Source organism: Pteropus vampyrus, unplaced genomic scaffold, assembly GCF_000151845.1.
Source record: "Pteropus vampyrus isolate Shadow unplaced genomic scaffold, Pvam_2.0 Scaffold148, whole genome shotgun sequence".
Classification (NCBI taxonomy): Eukaryota; Metazoa; Chordata; class Mammalia; order Chiroptera; family Pteropodidae; genus Pteropus; species Pteropus vampyrus.
In genome coordinates, this window is record NW_011888929.1 from 2,446,631 (window position 1) to 2,464,903 (window position 18,273).

The 18,273-nt window shown below is 36.6% G+C and overlaps 1 long non-coding RNA gene across 1 annotated transcript in view; it reads right to left on the bottom strand.

Annotated features, from left to right (window-relative positions):
• The window catches only part of LOC111745204, a 45,414-nt gene that overhangs the window by 25,914 nt on the left and 1,227 nt on the right, over window positions 1-18,273 (bottom strand). Inside the window, exons 2-3 of the long non-coding RNA XR_002782548.1 lie at window positions 14,553-14,629; window positions 11,279-11,360 (exon numbers count right to left, since the gene is read on the bottom strand). This is a non-coding gene — a long non-coding RNA (uncharacterized LOC111745204). The remainder of the gene's footprint in view (window positions 1-11,278; window positions 11,361-14,552; window positions 14,630-18,273) is intronic.

Below are 18,273 nucleotides of genomic sequence, written 5' to 3' on the forward strand. Positions count from 1 at the left end.
AAAAAATCCCAAAATCCTGTTTTAAAATGAGCAAAGACTTGAATAACATAATTCTCCAAAGAAGATATACAAATGGTCAACAGATATATCAAAAAATGCTCAATATCACTAATTATAAGAAAAGCACAAATCAAAACCACAATGAAATATCACCTCACATCTATGAGGATGGCCACTATTAAAAGAACAGGAAATAAGTGTTGGTGAGGATATGAGAAATTGGAATACTTGTTTACTGTTGTTGGGAGTGTAAAATGATGTAGCCAATATGGTATAAAGATGTATCAAGAAATTAAAAAAGGAATTATGATATAATCAGCAACCCCAAACCTGGGAATATACCCAGAAGAATTTATAGCAGGATCTTGAAGACATATTTGCACATCCATACTCATTGCAGCATTATTCACAATACCCAAAAGGTGGAAGCAACCAAATGTCCATCAGTGAATAATTGGATAAAGAAAATGTGGTATTTATATACAATGGAATATTATGACGTCTCAGAAAAAGAAGTAAATCCTGTCACATGCTACAGCATAGATGAACCTCTAGGACATTATGCTAAGCGAAATAAGCCAGTCACAAAAGCACAAATGATTCCACTCATGTAAAGTACTTAAAGTAGTCAAACAGAAACAAAAAATAGAAAGGTGATTGCCACATGCTAGAGTGGGAAAAAGAATTAGTGTTTAGAGGGTACAGAGATTCAGTTTTGCAAGATAAAAAAGTTCTAGGGCTCTGTTGCAGAACAATGGATATAGGCTTATACTACTGAACTGTACACTTAAAAATGGTTAAGATAATAAATTTTGTTTTATTTCACCACAATAAAAATAATAACTGATGTATAGTCTTCAAAAATATCAATGTTATGAAATACAAACAAAGACTCAGGAAGTAATCCTTATTAAAGGAGACTAAAGAGAAATGACAACTAAATACAATATATGATCTTGGATTTCCTTTTTATAGAGAATATTAGTAAGGCCTTAGCGGAAATCTGAATAAAGTCTGTGGATTAGATAATAATATTGTATCAATGGTCATTTTCTAATTTTGATAATGTACTTCTTAATGTAAAAGAATTTCCATGATATTAGGAAATAATGACAAGTATTCAAGGGTGAATCAGCATCCGATACACAACTTACTCTTGAAGGGTATAGAAAAAAATAAAAGTGTGTGCGTTTGTGTGCGCGTGTGTGCAACGTGCACAGAAAAAGAGAGCAAATGTAGTAAACTGTTAGTATTTGGGGAATGAGAGTAATAGTTATTTGAGAATATTTTTGTAATATTTCTGATTTTTAGGTTTGCCCAACCAGATGTCATTCACTGAAGTGGGGCGTACTGTGTAAAGGGTTTCCACTCTGTCCCCCCCATTGCAATAACTTGTTCTGGGACTTTATATTCCCACCTTCAACTACCAATTTGGTGTGTTGGAGGACACTGGGCTTTCGTAAATAGGGAGGAAGACTCAAACAACCAATGTGTTTGCTCTTGGCAACACACAGTGTTTTCTGTGGAGACACTGGTCTGCAGGCTTTGGTTGGCTTCCAGGTGGCTCACTGTTGCAGTTCATGAATAAGTTAGGCAGTGGCCTAGTCTTGTTCTCCATCTGATGCCCCACCACTCACCTAATTATAAGTAGAATAAATGAGATCTATTTGCCTGGACCTCATCTGAGGTCATACCCTATTCCCCTCCTTCGTTTCTCCCCCAGCCTAGGCATCCTCTTCTACTTCTGCAGGGGATGGATATAGTGATGCCTCTAATCTTGGTCCAATTTTATTATATTTAAAACCTATATCCTGTTTCCTCCAATGCAAATCCTTATTCTTGATTTTTAAAAACCTATCTGAGATCAGAAGAGAATTATAGGTTACAGTTAAAATTGCGAGTAATGCTTTATAGATGATCATTGTAGCTATTGTTTTGGATGAGTTTGCCTAGGAAAAGAGCAGAGTGTGAAGACTAGAGGGCCTTGAGGATCTGCTAATATTCAACATATTAATATTTAATAACATTAAATTATAGGCATCATCTATATTAATATTTAAATTGCGGCTTCTTTAGGACATATATAGTCCCTTCCAACCTAGAGCTTCTATGATTTCATGAGTTACTTTCTGATTACCTGAAAATTACTTTCACCCTTGAGAAGAAAGAATTGATCAAACAAATGAACCATAGCAATCAGTTCAGCTGACTTAATGACTTATCCCAATTATTGTACAGTTGACAGTTGCTGTAAATCTCATTAAATCATGGCAAAGTACATTAGTGCCATGATAGTGACAAAATTAATAGCATTAATTGGGGGACAGGGGACAACTTCATTTTTTCTTATCACAAAAGGAAAATATTCTATTGGAAAAGAAATCAGAAAGGCAGACTATTATAAAGAAGAAAATAAAAATCACCCGCAATTCTACTACCAGAAATAATTTCTCAACATTATTAGCCATTACTTTTTAATGACTTATTTATTTTAAAGAAGTACTTATACTAATATTTATAACAATGTGAAGGGATATATATATATATATATATATGACATATATAGATATAATGTATAGATGTTTATTATGATATCATCACAGTGAAAAACTGAAAACTACCCCGAATATAGGGTACTGGTGAAATAAATCATGTGCCATCCACGTAAAAGACTATAGTGTTATAAAAAGTGTGGGCATTTCCTTGAGCTAGCACTTCATCGCAATCAACTGCAGGGGATAACCCAATTAATTGTAATGGCATTTGGTGGTGCATGCCATAGATTACTAGTATTCCCTCTCTCATCGGCAATGAACTTAGCACTGCATTCAAGGACAAGGACATGACTTAGCCAATCTCCAAATTTCTTCTTTGTGAGGTTTTTTGGGGAACATTTTTGGTACTAAGTACAAATCAGTCTGAGTTGAAGCAGGAAACCTAAAACCACAGTAGATATTTTAACAGAAACTTTATTAATTTCTGTGTTGGAATTGATTAAATAGTTTTGGAGAATTGAAAACGTGAAAAGAGGACACTGAGGTAACATACAGCTAGCAATTTTAGGAACCCCTCCCCGTCACCTCAGTGGCAGGGGTACAAAGAGAAAATATTGGGGTAATTGGCACCTAAAGCTTGGAGGAGAGGCCAACAGAGGCAGGACTCAGATCTCTAAGAAGAGAGTGCTATCCAGCTGGTGATAGTAACTCAGGTGCTCAAAGGAGGAGGCTGTGAGGGCAGCATTGTTTCTTATTTTATAGGGTTCTTATGTGGGTTAAATGAGATTACACATGTGAAGCTCTTGGCTATTATTAGTGGTAGGAGGTGATGTAAGCCAGTAGTTAAGCACAGGAACCTTAAGTCAGACTGCCTGGGTTCAAATCTCATTTCTAAGAATTACTAGCTGTCATAAAAAGTCTCTTGTTATCATAATGATTATAAAATTTATCGGATTTCACTAAATCGTACTAGAATATCAAACTGGACTGTTTGTGATGAGTATAAATTCTCAACACAAACCTAAAATGTATTTTTTTCTATGTCACAAATTAGAAAACAGATATAGTGAGGTCACATAATTTTCCCAAGGCTACATAGCTCATAAGTGATAGGAATTGTATTGAATCAAGATCCTCCAAAATATCATCTAACACAGTGGTCCCCAATCTTTTTGGCACCAGCGGCCAGTGCTCCTGTGAGAATCTAATGCCCGATGATCTGAGGTGGAACTAAAGCAGTGATGCTAACGCTGGAGAGCAGCTGCAAATAAAAATGAAGCTTCGCTCACCTGCCTGCTGTTCACTTCCTGCTGTGCAGCCAGTTCCTAACAGGCCATAGACTGGTACTGGTCTACGGACTGGGAGTTGGGGACCTCTGATCTAACATATGATATATTTTTACTGTTTCTCTCTCCTGCCTACTAGAATATATGTCCCATGAGAACAACTATTTATTTATTTGTTAGTTTGTTCACTGCTTTCCCAGCCCTTTGAACAGAGCATGGCACATAATAGGCATTGAACAAGTATTTGTTAAATGAATGTGAACCAAACACAGACTCCAAAAAGGAGCAACTGTCCATATTATCTCACTTTATAGTGGCCACAATGTTGAGAAATTGTACAATAGGCATTATTTTACCTGCATTTGGTATATAAAACCATTTTAAAGAAGTGAAATTAATTTATTGTTACATACTTGGAGGACACTTGGCCTCTGAATTACCAGCCCATAGCTCTATTCTATACTTTTGGGACAGAAAGCCAAAAGAGAGAATTAGAGGAAGTATGAAAAGAAGGAAGCTAGGTTCATGATAAATCTTTGTGAGATCAGCTTATTCTGTGGGCCAGAGTCTGAAGCCTTATAAGCTGACTGCTGTGGAAAATACTAAAGTGGGAATAATGAGGTATATCACTGCTATAGTTGCAGAGGACTGAAATGTCAGCATAGCTTTCTCACTGAATATTCTTAAAGACATAGTTTCAACTCTAAGTCAAAATTATTCAAATTTCCTATGGCTTGTTCCAGAAATCATGAGTGAAAACTTTATTTGAAAACCATGGGAACAAGATAAAAATGAGTTTACTTCAAGTTTCCCAGATAGCAACATGAATTATAATCACTAGTTAAATATTCAAAGACTTCAAAGCAGCATTTAGAGAAATTAGTGGTTAAGTACAACCTGGCCATTGTACTTGGCACTTCACAGGGTTTTGTAAATCTCAATTAATTAATGTTTATAGCTAGCGTGAGATCATTGGATAAATAGTAGATAATAATAATTAAGTATTATTACATAAAATGCATTATTATATTTATTCTCATGAAAATTGCTAAAATGAAAAAGAATGCCAAATGGCAAAACCCATAAAAATAATTTTAAGATGGGTATAGACTCTTTAGTCTGAGCACTGAAAGAGGCTATCTTTTTAAGAAGCCTCTTAATTATGTGGTTAAAAGCTTATATTCATTATGGAATTTTTCTAACTTATGGGCATTTTTTTTTCCTCAGTCAGATTTTATACATGAATTTGTTTCCCTAAAACTATGTACTTATAATTGCTCTGGGTTTGTTTATTTAATAAGATTGTCCGTAAAGTCTAACTCATTTTTCTTTACAATCGACATTGTAAGCCCACTTCATGGAATTGCAGTTTAGTTTTTGTTCTCTCAGCCCAACCTAATACTGGTGTTCTTGTCTGTTGTTTTCTTCATAAAACTTCTATCAATGACTTTCTCTATTTTCAGTTAACTTCTTTCTAAATTTCTTGAGAAATGTCTTGATGCTTCTGAAGCTTGTTAGGAAACATTATAAAGCAAGAAAAGTTAATGATGAAATTATACAATAATCAATGTGTTAAATTTGAATATTTAAATATTTCTTGATCATTAGGCTCTAGACATTCTAGGATTTGGGGAAGAACAACCCACTGGATTACTTCTTACCTCTAGAAACAGAGATTACGAGTCAGATGCACACACTTGGTTTTTTGACCAAATACTGCTTGACCTCTGGCAGTTACTTTGGTGAACCTGGACTGTTCCTATGACCAGGACTGCATGCTGCCTTTTAACAAAAAAGCTGGTTCTGCCCTTTCCTCTGTGTCATTTTGACCCAAACTCTCTCTTCCACCCCACCCAGATATCCCAGAAAAATATTAATGGGAAAGTGCAATAGTATTTTTTAAAGCACATTGTACTATTTGTTAAAGAGTCCTCCCTCCCCCGCCAGAGGTATTTTTTTCAAATTTATTTTAAAAGGAAACCAACAGTAAAACTTGAAATTATAATTTTTTTTATAGAATATGTCCAATAAGTAGAAAAGTTACAGCAACATTTTTGTACATTTTGGTGTTCCTTTCTTACAATGTTGTTCTATATTTAAAATGACCTTTTGTTGTCTTTTCAACCACTTGCAAAATATTCCAGATTTCTTTCTAGGTCATAAAGTGAACCAAATACTCTTTTACTTTGTGATGGTAATTTTATGTGCCTATTTGTGAGTCTCTTTTAAAGAGAAGGAAGAATTTTTTTAAAGTGGTTAATGTGTTCTCTTATCTGAAGATCAACAAAAGGAACTAAATAGATTAGAAGATTTAGTTTAGCTACTCACTAGCTGTATGAATTTTGGCAAATCAATCTCTCTGAGCCTCTAAAATATGAAAAACAATACCTACCTTTCATAGGTTTCTGATAACAGAGTGGGCATCTGTGTCCAATTCCCAGCAGTTCGTTTCCCTCAAGGAGCAGAACCTCCCTACTCTACGTAGCTCTGAATCACCTGTTGGTTCGGACAGCCCCACCAGTCTCCAGACCACAGGGTTGAGAGAGTGACAATAATCTAGCCAATCATAACACTCCAACCCTCTCTCTACTCTGATGGTCCCAGAGATGGGCATATGACCCACGAGGGGCCAACTGGAGTCCTTTTTTGAGCTTTACTCTACGAATACACAGAGACTCTCTCCTCTAAAGTAGCAAGCACTAAGAAACACGAAAAGCTAAAGCCAGCTGACTGAGTTTTCAGAGAGAAAAGCTGAGCTGAGAGTTATAGGGTTAAAGATAGTCATAGGAAACATCTTATTCCTGCCATGATCGAAGTCAGATCATAAAGTCTACCCCTGGAGTTTTCAGGTAAGCCCTTACCCTCTAATAAAGATTCCTCTTTAATGCTTATATTAGTTTAAGTTGGTTTTTGTCACTTGCAGCTAAAAGAGTTCTGAATAATACAGAGAGTTAAATGAGATAAAATATGCAAAATATAAAGGTTTATACAAACATTAAGGTATAACTATTACTCAAGGAATACCACGTCAGCTCCCCAAATTATCATGAGTAAAAACTGGTATTAGAGAAGTATAGTCAGGACTGTATCATGTGGGGGTAACTTGATAAATGTGAATATCCCCATTACATGACCTCCAGTCATATGTCGTAACCAAAAATAAGGGGGCACTTCCCTCCTGGGGGCTACTCTGAATTTCTGGCAATAACATATGGGTAAAGACAATACAAATTGTGTTCTGATGAGCCACACTCCATAATAAAAGTTTCAAAAGCTGCCTAAAAAAGCAATCATTTAGATATACTGTCTACTACAAAATTTCTCCTATTTCCTTAAATAATGTGTAAACATTGTTTTTGTCTTCAGTGTGAATGTTCAAAGAACACAGACTGCTGATATTCTGTATTTTTGTCTCTCCTATGACTATGATGGCTTCCCCCTCCCCACAAGTATTAAATCGGCTGTTACCTTAAAAGGCAAAAATTAGTGACTACATTTGTCCCTGTTGAAACAGAGAATAAACAAACAGCTGCGGTTAGTGCGTAGGCATTTAAGATGTTCAAAATGAAGATTGAGGTTTAGATATCTATCTCAAAAATGGGGTTCCCAGGAGAAGAGTCTATTTAGAAATGAACAGAGTGTACAGGTAGAGCAAAGACATCAATGAAAATAAAGTCTAGAAGGCTAGCTCATTTCTTTTGAAAGTCAATGCTACACAACAAAATACGCAGTGATGATAAAAAACTCCCCTTCTCCGACATGTGGGTTGGACAATTTTCTCACACATCAGAAAATAAATAGGGCAAATCTGTTTTAGTCTGTGTGTTTTCCTCTTTACCAAATGGAAAAAGGCCTGCAATTTTGTACCAAGGTCCTATGTCTGAAACGCAGAAGACAGTACTGGTACAATAACAAGAATGCTATGTTTAATTTAACTCAATATAACGAATATTTGAACACACACTCACTGTCGACAGAACTGTAGGAGAGAGTAGGCATACAAACAGATTAACACTCTTTTCCCAAAGAGAAAAATTGATGTGGAAGACCAGTCTATAAAGCGTACAAAACAGAAATTTCTCTACTTGGTCATATGAAGAAGGAGGATTTGAAACCACATCTTTTGATTCCAAATCAAGTATTCTTTCCACTGCACCAGGAGTTTTAAGATTCCATGTGTCCATTTGTATCTATTCCTTCCCTGTTGAGATCAGGTCAACAAATGGGGTGTTGTGAATTACGTATGTCCAAAAAGTTCATACCAGACATAAAGCTAACCTAGAGGAGAAACTGGATCACTCCCTGGTGATAACTGAGAAGCTTTCTGAAGAAAGTAATATCTGGGGATGATTTTGAAAAACTGATTTTTTCCTTGGAATAAGTATTAGTCAGTGTTCTCCACAGAAACAGTACTGATAAAATGTTTGTTATAGGAATTGTTTCATGTGACTAGGAGGCTGAGCAGTCCTGTAATCTGCCATGGTGAGCCAGTGGTGTAATTCAGTCTGAGTCCAAGGCCTGAGAAGGGGGTGCTAGGGAGGGGGCAACGGCATAAGTCTCTACTGAGTGCAAGGGAAGGAGAAGATGAATGTCCCAGCTCAAACACAGAAAGTTCACCCTTCCTCCAACTTATTTTCTATTCTTGCCCTCAGTAAATTGGACGATGTCCACCCACATTGGGAAGAAGGGCCATCTACTTTTCTTAGTTCTCCAACTCAAATGCTAATCTCTTCTGGAAATTCCCTCATAGACACACCCAGAAATAACATTTTCCCAGCTATTTGTGCTTCTTAACCCCATCAAGTTGACATAAAATTAACCATCACAGATGGGGATGGGCATTCCAGGAAGAAGGATCATGGAAGAGTAAGAAAATCATGAGTATGTTTGATACTGCTAGGGAGTAAAATAAGTAACTCTGAAAGAGTTGAATAGAAATCTCCTTCTTAGATTGTTCATTCTAAGTAGAGAAATGCTCAGTTGAAGATATAAATGAATTAATCTCCAAAACCACTGAGCTATATAAGTTTATATGGCTTCTAGGGTTGAAAGAGTCTTGTTCTCATAATGAAGTGGCAGCAGCTATGCATAGAAAATAAAAATTTAGTTCTGTGCTGTGCCAGACCAACTTTGTTCTATCAAAGCCATTCTCTCAAACAGGATATGTGTAGTATTATAGTCATATTTATATATCAGGGACAGAATTAGATAGAACCCATTTTAGGTCCCCAGATCCTCATCCCAACCCTAACCCCACGCTGTCCATCATTCTGATAAATTCAGAGAGGGTCTTATTAGGAAGTAGGTCTTTTCTATATCTAGGCCAGAAAAATCAGTCTCATTATCAAATAAAGCCAAATGTACTTTAGGCTTTGTCCTTTTTTTAAAGGCAAACAGCTTCACTCCCTCATCTAGCTCTAGTGAAGGTGCTAACCAAAATAGAATGGCAAAACCAAAACACAAGGAAGTTAGGGCCAGGAGTCTCTATGGGCTGCAGAATTTATCCTTCATAAGTAAAAGTTTAAAGTTTTAATAATTCCAGCTCACTCATAATGTTTAACCATACTTTGGCTGGAGATTCGAGTAAAGATTTTTCAGTGGTTCCATTCTATTTTTAGTTCTGATGATGCATCAACCAAAATGTAATCACAATGTTCTTTTTGCATTATTTAAAAACTCTCTATGCTTTGACTTCAACAAGGAGACCTCTGGAAAATTAGCAAAAATACAGACTTTTCAGCAGATTCTCTAGGAGACAAGTAAAGCTTTTGAATTACTATATTGAAATCAAATTACACATAGAAGTATATTACAATTGTTTTATACTCTTAATTTTTTTTGCCCACAAATATGAACATGTGATATGTTGACCCACTCTTTCTGTCTAGGAAGGAGCAAGCCAAGTTTTACAACCATGCATTTATTGAGCAAGTATGTTATGCCAAGCACTGATCAAACATAAATAAGAAAAAGACAAGACCTTTGTCCTTGGAATAGAACAGACAGTCAACAAAGTAAGCAAACACATGAAGTCAAGTGTGAGGTAAAGTGTTATAGATCTTATGAAAGGAAGTAGGATAAGGCACAGTTTAATATAAAGCTGACAATGAATCTCTGAAAGGAAGCCATAGGGAAAAATAGCTGTTTGCTAAGTGGACATGATGGCAGGGTGGCAAGGTTGGCAAGGGATTAAGGAAGGGTACTCCGGGCAGAAATGACAATAGCAGCAAAGTCAAAGAGACATGACTTAGCTTAGTCCAGTGTTTCTCAAATTGTGCAGTATTTAGACCTATTATAAAGGAGTAAATTTATCTTATACCCTGGAATTTGTTTAAATTGTTTTCCTAACTATGTAGAAATAAAATACTAAGTATAAATCCTAGTGTTTATAGCTATTATATAATTATAAAACCCAAACACATGGATAAATTAATTATAAAGAAAAATACAAAATTAATATTCCAAATGGCAATATCAATTTAATGGCATGAGTGATATTTCTTGCTGAAATAATATTGTCTTGATAACTACGAATCTTTTGAGCCTGACATGCCTATATTACTTTGTACTAAATGATTTAATTCTTTCATTATCTTTTACTAGAACCATTGCCAGATCTTTATTTATATAGCAAGCTGTGACATCATTTGGTCTTCATTCGTAATGAATATTATTTAAAACATTAAATTTGCCTCTCTTCTTTATTTGTTAGTCCATGACAACAAGACAATTTTGTGGTTGTACTCAATTAAAAACTGATCATTCTGGACCTTTATTACACAAACTGTGGTCCACAGAGTAGCTGCACTGCCAGCACCTATGAGCTTATTAGAAATGCCTTGGGCCACAGAACAGAGCGGCCCTTTCATAAGATCTCCAGGTGAGTCCTATGTGTGCTAAAGTTTGAAATCCACTGACCTGAATGATTCAGAATATGCCAATAGTATTTTAAAAAATAATTATCAAAATTAAAACATAAAATAGAAAACTTCTCATGGAGACCTCATGAACTCCTAATGATCTCTCTTACAAGCCCATTAGGAGAATTTAAGGAAATTGAGCTTGACTGAAGCATAATTCCAGGAGCAAAAGATTTGGCAATCAGTGAGATTAGAGAGATAACGGAAACTGGTTTGGCAAACTAAGGAGTTTGGACCCTATCCATCAATCAAGAGGAGCCATGGAAGGATTTTAAGGCCTGGAGAGAATGAAATTTGCTTTTTTCGGAAAGATTATCCTCACTGCAATCATGAATTAGAGAATGGCTGACTGGAGCCATGGAGACACATTAAGGGCTTATTTCAATTGCCCAGGCAATGAGGACTGACCTAATGCTGAAGCTGGGGGTAGACAGAAATGAGTAGACGTCAGAGATATCAAAGAGGTATCTTAGTGACTGATTACATGTCAAGTTTCTTTCTTAGCCAACTAAGGCAGGAAATGCAATCTGAAAAGCAGGTTTAGGAAAAAGGATGAAGTGTAGCAAAGTGTACATACTGAGCTTGTAGTATCTTCGGAATAACCATTGTGGAGATGTCCAGTGGGCAGGAACTACAAGGGTCTGCCTGGAGATGTAGAGCTGGAAGTAGTGAAAGCAATTGCAAAAAGAATCATCAGAGAATGACTTATGGAGAAGATACGGAATTTAAAATTATTGCCTTACCTTGCCATATAATCAACACACTTAAATAGATCTTTGGTATTTGTGAAATACTTACTTCAGTTTTATACTCTTGACCAAAATTATGCTATACTTTTTATATTGTCACAGTTAAAAGTTCTGCCTCCTACACTAATAGAAGTCACATTTTCTTAGAAATAATTTAGCTACTAATTTTTTTCTCACATTTGAAGTTGCCCTGAAACAGCTTAGATAAAGACTATGATTTATTTTTATTACTTGAGAAGGGAATATTCTTATTTTAGGTATCAACTTCATCCTGCTTTAGAAAAGGCTCATCAATAGCAGTGTTCTTTGTATATAAGTAAGCCACTACCTGCTAGAGCAGAAAGGAGCTATTATCAGATAGAATATCTCACCAACAGGTCATTAGGAATGTACGTGGCTCCTAAGAATGGTACAAAACAGTCCTTCACTTTTCCTGTTGAGTCATCATCAGTCACTTGAAGTCAGCTGACAGGAATATCCTGGAAATCCCTCCTCTCTATTCTTCCTCTCCTTGTCAAACATGGTTTTAATATATAAACCACCTTTCGGTCCCTCTTCGACTGTCCAGTTCCCAGCATGAAAGGAAAGGTCAGGTCGTTCAGGTACTGAGTCACCCTTCTGCCTTCTGAGTGGAGCATCTGATGAACAGGATCCCAACATACCTGTTTCATGCTGATACTGACAAGAATTCATTGTTATAACAAAGGTTCTCCCTTCACAGTCTTACTTAAGTTTCCCTCTCAGGGGAAGGAATTGTCTCAGGAAAACAAACACATCCTAACACCCCTCTACATCTGTCATTCTTGCATAGTCCCAGAGCCATCCTCTCTGTGTCTTCCTGGCCTCTCCTCCAGAATAAATCGAACTCAACCAGAAAGCATGGCAGATGCATCAGTGGTGGATGGTTCATAAATAGTCTGTTTCCTCACACAGTGGGCTGTGAGCACCTGGAGGCTGCTCCCGTCTGTGTTTAAGGAACATTTTAGGACACCTTCACTGATACTTAGGATCCCTATTGCGAGGCTGTTCCTAACTCAGAGCAGTTCCCCGTCTTACCTCCAGCCCTTCCTCTCAATTAGAGAACTGCTTCGCATTGAGGAAGTTGGATAAACCATATCATTTCCCAGGATTTCACCTGACTCCTGCCAACCTGACGCATCTAAACTGATATATTTTTTAGATGAGCTGGTTACTCACACTAAGCACATTCTCCAAAACTGATCTCTCTCTATGATTTTAAAACTAGGCACAATACAGATATGATAAGAGATTAGACACAGATAAACACTAGTAAAGTAGCCTCTTTAACTAAGATTGCAAGTCCTATTAGCTTACATCTAGTAAGATATCCAAGATATTTTTTAAAGATATCTACAATTCAATCAGCTATCATTTAAAAAAAACTATTCCTGAGAGTTCTAGGCCCCCAAAATATAGGAAAATGCAAGATCCTATTAATTTTTGTATTACACGTCTTTAACAGAGTCTACTTAGTCTGCTCAGGCTGCCAGAATAAAATCATAGATTAGGTGTCTTAACCCAGAGAAATTTATTTTCTCACAGTCTGGAACCTGAAAAGTCCAAGAGTAAATTTCCGGCAGAGTAAGGTTTCTGGTGAGAGTTCTCTCCCTAGCTCGCACACACTGCCTTGCTGTGTCCTCACATGGTAGAGAGAGAAAGATCTCTGTTATCTCTTCCTCTTTTATAAAGACACCAGTTCTATAGAATCGAGACTCCACTTATAACCTCATTTAACCTTAATCACCTGCTTAAAAACCCTGTCTTCAATACAGTCACATTGGAAGTTAAGGCTTCAACATGACTCAACAATATGCAACATAAATTTGGGGGTGACACACTTCGTTTCATAACAGAGTTATAAAATGCAAATTCCATTTGAGAGATCACTCTGGAAGGCTTCTGCGAGTAGATAGAAAAATAAAAGATGGTGAAACTTTTCATAAATGGGAATTGCTTCTAATTAATGTATCATAGAATCTATTTTGTGGATTAGAACCAAGAATTGTATGTAAATACAATATACCTGCATTGTATGAAGTATATTCATTTCTTTCTTTATGAGTTACTTGAAAATTTGGAAAGACGCTGATATGGTATGAATAATTTAACTTCAGGTTCATGGCTCATGACCATGTGCATGAGTTATGAAGCAATAACAATGAGTATGAAAAAGATTATTCAATGAGTACCCTTCTGGTAATGAACAAGAAATGGCATCATGGTCGAACTATCTGGTCTAAATAATCTCAGATAACTGACATTCCTTAGAGGTAAATATATGTTCTAACCTCATGGAGATTTAAAATTCTGTACATGGAGAAAGATTTAAGAGAATCAAAATTATAGTATTAAATTTTAGGTAAAAAGTGATTTGTCTTAAATGTTACGTTCTTATGTTTGTGATAGTTTGTTTTTTAAAATAACTCTAATTTAAAAACTTTAGTTGTTTGACCTGCAAAGTTAAATTGGCATTTTTAAAATTTTATGAGAATATTTAAGAGAACTTATGATTGGCCATTTTGTAAATTTGCTACTAAATTTATGTGATTATTTATCGTTCAGAAAGATTTTGCTAAGGTAATACCTTAAAAGGAAAAAAATAAATATTAAATGTTGAAGTATTAACCCATTAAACTTATGTTAATTGGAAGGGTGTTTAAATTTGTAAGTGAGACCAAACATTATTTAAAGTTTTTAAAACAATGATTGCTAACATTTGCTAAACGTATAGATAGAACAGTACCATTTGTGAGTTGAACTCAGAAGCCTATGGTAAAACCAGGTTTTTTTTTAAAAAAAATTGTAACTTTAATAGCATCAGTTATTAAAATTAAAAAATAAAACATTCTGATTATCTTTACGGATGAAAATTGTCCTCAAATGCACCAAAAAAACCCCAAACCAAAACAAAAAAACTGACATCAACAATGAGAGTAAAAGCAAGACAATTCAATACAAATAATCACAAACAATGTAATTGAAGTGTGGCTTCTTTGTCTGTTTCCAACGGAGGCTCTGGCTGCAGGCTGCTTCCCCCTGGTATTGGCATCTAGCTAAGCATCTGCTTATCATTCCACTTACCTTTTCTCCCTTTGCCTAATCTCAAAAACACATACATCTTCTACTCTCTTTTCTCTGACCCTCTTCCATCTTGACACCTACCAGGAGAAGAAAAGATTAGAAGAGTGAAATGTACATTAAGAAGAATTGAGACTACTTATACTACTTTTATTTGTCTAGTAAATTAAAGTTTAATCTCAGTAATCCACTCTGTCTCCCAATAAAATTTAATAAATTGGCAGCTGGAAAAAAAAGAATTAACTAATAAACATAAAAATAAGAATTCTACCCTCTCTGAAAAATAACTTTGTCATCATTATACACAATTTTGTAAGATTTTCTAATTCCAGGTATAATTCACACGGACAGACTATAATTTAATGTACATTTTAAGGGATAATATATGTTTTATTTTATTTCTCATAAAGGAAGTTGTTATTATGACTATTGCTTGCAGATTCTCTTTCAGATTTGGTCTTTTTTTCCCATCTGAAATGCTCAAACCATAGAAACTGTGGGTCTGTTCTTTGTTTTCCTTATCACTCTGACTGAGTTATGATTTTCTCCTTGCTGGGTGTGGAGTCATTTGAGTTAGTTTCCTTAAGCTCCTTCTGGGCTTGTTATTTTCCTCATCACATTTCTCACTGCCTCAGCCAGGGCCACAGCATGTTACTTGGCAGCAGTTCTAGTGCAGACATACTCAATGCCTGGAAGCACTGATAGTGAGCTCCACTTCACCTTTCATGCTCAGTGGAGCTCAAGCAACACATAGAGACCTCCACACCAAATGGGAGAACCCTGGAGAAACTTCCTGTGCTCCCCTACACATCTGCTCAGATGCCTCTACCAAAGAAGCCAAGAAACAATTTTTAGACGATTATAAGGCATTCGTGCATTGAAAACATTTGTTAGGTCTCTTGTGTGGGCTGATAGTGTGCCAGGTGCATGAGATACAAAGAATAAGACATGGTCTAAAAGCTTAAAGTGTAAAAGCAAAGAGCGTAAATGTGGCGGGGGAGGGGGGTGCGGAAAGAGCTATGTAAAAAATATATTATAAATTTGTATAAGTGTCCTAACAGAGATATTTTGTTGTGCTGTGGTCTTGGAGTCAGAGTGGGTGTGGGGTGTGTTGCATGCCAATAAGTTGGCTCTAACTCCTGGCAGCTCTATGAGTGAGTGATGTCCACAACATTCTGTCCTCAGTAGCCCCGCTCAGCTCCTACAAGCTCTTGCCTATGGCTTCTTTTATGGAATCAGTCATCTCATACTTGTTCTTCCTCTTTTCCTGCTGCCTTCTATTTTTCCCAGTATGATGGTCTTTTCTAAAGAACCTAGCCTCCTCATGATGTACCCAAAGTAGGACAGCTTCATTTTTGTCATTTTTGCTTCCAGTTTTGTCATTTTTGCTTCCTTTATTTCAGGCTTAATTTGCTCTAGGATTGACTTGTTCATCTTTCTGGTGGTCCAGGGTATCTGTAGAGCTCTCCTCCAATGCTGTATTTCAATAAATCAATGGGGGGTGGGGTGGGCGGTCAGCCTTCTTCGCTGTCCAATTTTCACATCTGTACATACTAATTATAGCCAGAGACTCTCTGTTTATCCTGGAGTTTTTGTTTTTTGTGCCTCAGTGTCCTCAACCTCAGTGTCCTGAACCTGGAGGTAAAGTTCTTACCTCCAGAGTTAGAGTGAGGAGTAGTAAGCCTAGCGGGATCAAGGGCACTGTAGTTTCTCAGTAAAAGCTTCCTTTATCCTGTGTGCTCAGTGGTTTCTATGGAATCCAGGAGAGGCCACCCCTAAAAGAGTTCTAGCGAGAGGTAAGGAGATACAAAACTTCCTCTCCAAACACAGCTGCACATCTCTGAGCCTAGTACCCATGACTGATTCTCATCGTCAGTGTGGAGTGTCTTCCTAACTCTGAGTCAAAGAGACATAGCGATGTCTCAGATATAGAGCTGAAAGAGATCTAAGTAAAATCATGAATATAAAGAGCTTAAGGCAATGTCTGGCACACCATGAGGGCTTAATAAATAATAGCCATTATCACTATCATTCTAATTTTATACTTGAGGAAGCCAGAAAGCTTGAAGGGTAAATCTCCCTAAACCACTATAAATGGCCTTTGTGTGACCATTTGATTAATGTCTCCATTATAACTGATTAGACTGAAAATTTAATTAGAGCAGGAATGAGGGAAGGTTTGCTTACCCCTATATTCTCAGCATCTACCGTGGAACAGGGATATAATAGATACCTATAAATATTTGTTGAATTCACTCGATATCTTTAAATCTGGCTTTTTGCTAGTTAGATCTAGATTGACATTCAACTCCACTACCTTCTAGCTATGTACCTTCTAGCTATGTAAACTAAGCACTTTGAATCATAATTTCCCCACCTGAAAATGGGGCTGACGGTACTTAATACTTAACATTCACAGGATTATGGATAAGCTTAGATAAGGAGATATACATAAGCACTCTTGTATCATACCCAGCACATGGAGGTACACATTATATTTTAGTCTCCTGATCTTTTGCTGTCTGCTTTATGGTTTTCTGTCAGAGTTAGCAAACATCACGGTTTGCCACAAGAGGGCAATACTAAATGGAAATAGAAATCTATGCCTAAAAACCAAACCAAACAAACAAAATAAAAACCAAATAAGCAAAACAAAAAAATTCCCTAAATTAATTAAATTCATTCTCTCTTCTCCCCCCGACCCTTTCTTCCTTTCTCATTTTTTCTAGCTCTCTCTCCCTCTCTTCTCTGGGTAAATGTAGTTAGTTGATGAGGGTTTCATGCTTAGAATTCTGTTCTTTTCCTTCATTCTTTTCTTCAGAATTCTGTCATCATAATAAAATTTAGCTTTAGAAGAGACGTTAAAAGTCATATTGTCGCATGGAACATATTCTATCCTCTGCAGTTACTGCTGCTCCTTTAGTCAGTGGACTTGACTTGCTGCTTCCATGGCCCTTCTGTTAAGCTAACCCCTAGCCCCTGACTGTTAATGCTGCACGTCTCTCCTCCAGACAGCACCTGTTAGGTACACGAACAACACCTCAACCCTAGCATGGAAAACTAAGCCTGTTTACATTTATTCTAAAAAGATAATTCTTCTGAGTTATATAGGCTCAAATCTTAGAGTTATGTTGGATTCCTACCTCACCATGCAATCACACAGAATGTTTCCTTCCTTTATTTAATAGGCTTACTGCCCATCTCTTCCTCACTCTCATACCTACCCACCTAGTCCAAGTCCCCTCTTCTCATCTCTCAACCATTTACCTACTTGGTCTTCAGACTATTGTTGGGCAATAAACACTTAGAGTCAATATACTCACACAATATGGTCTATGTCCTGTGCTTTTGCTAGGAAAGACTCCTTTTTCTTGCCCCTGGACAAAGCAAAGTTTCCTTTCCAGCACAGGCTACATCTAGCACTTGTCTGTGTTTCATGACAACAGTGGAAAGGAGAAAAGGAGCATTACATGCACTTGAGAGGAGCTCCACGATCTACTTTTTAGCTGCAAAAAGCAATGTTAGTAAGTCACTAGGCCACTGTCGCTAGTAATATGACATGTACACTTGCCCATTGGAGAATGCAGTGTCATACATCAACCAATCTGACAAGAATTGTATGGAACACAAAAAATGCTTTTAAAAAAGCGGAAAAAACAATACTTGCTATGGATGGCCTTGATCCAAGCTACCTTTTTCTGTTAGCAGAAGAATATCTTAGAAA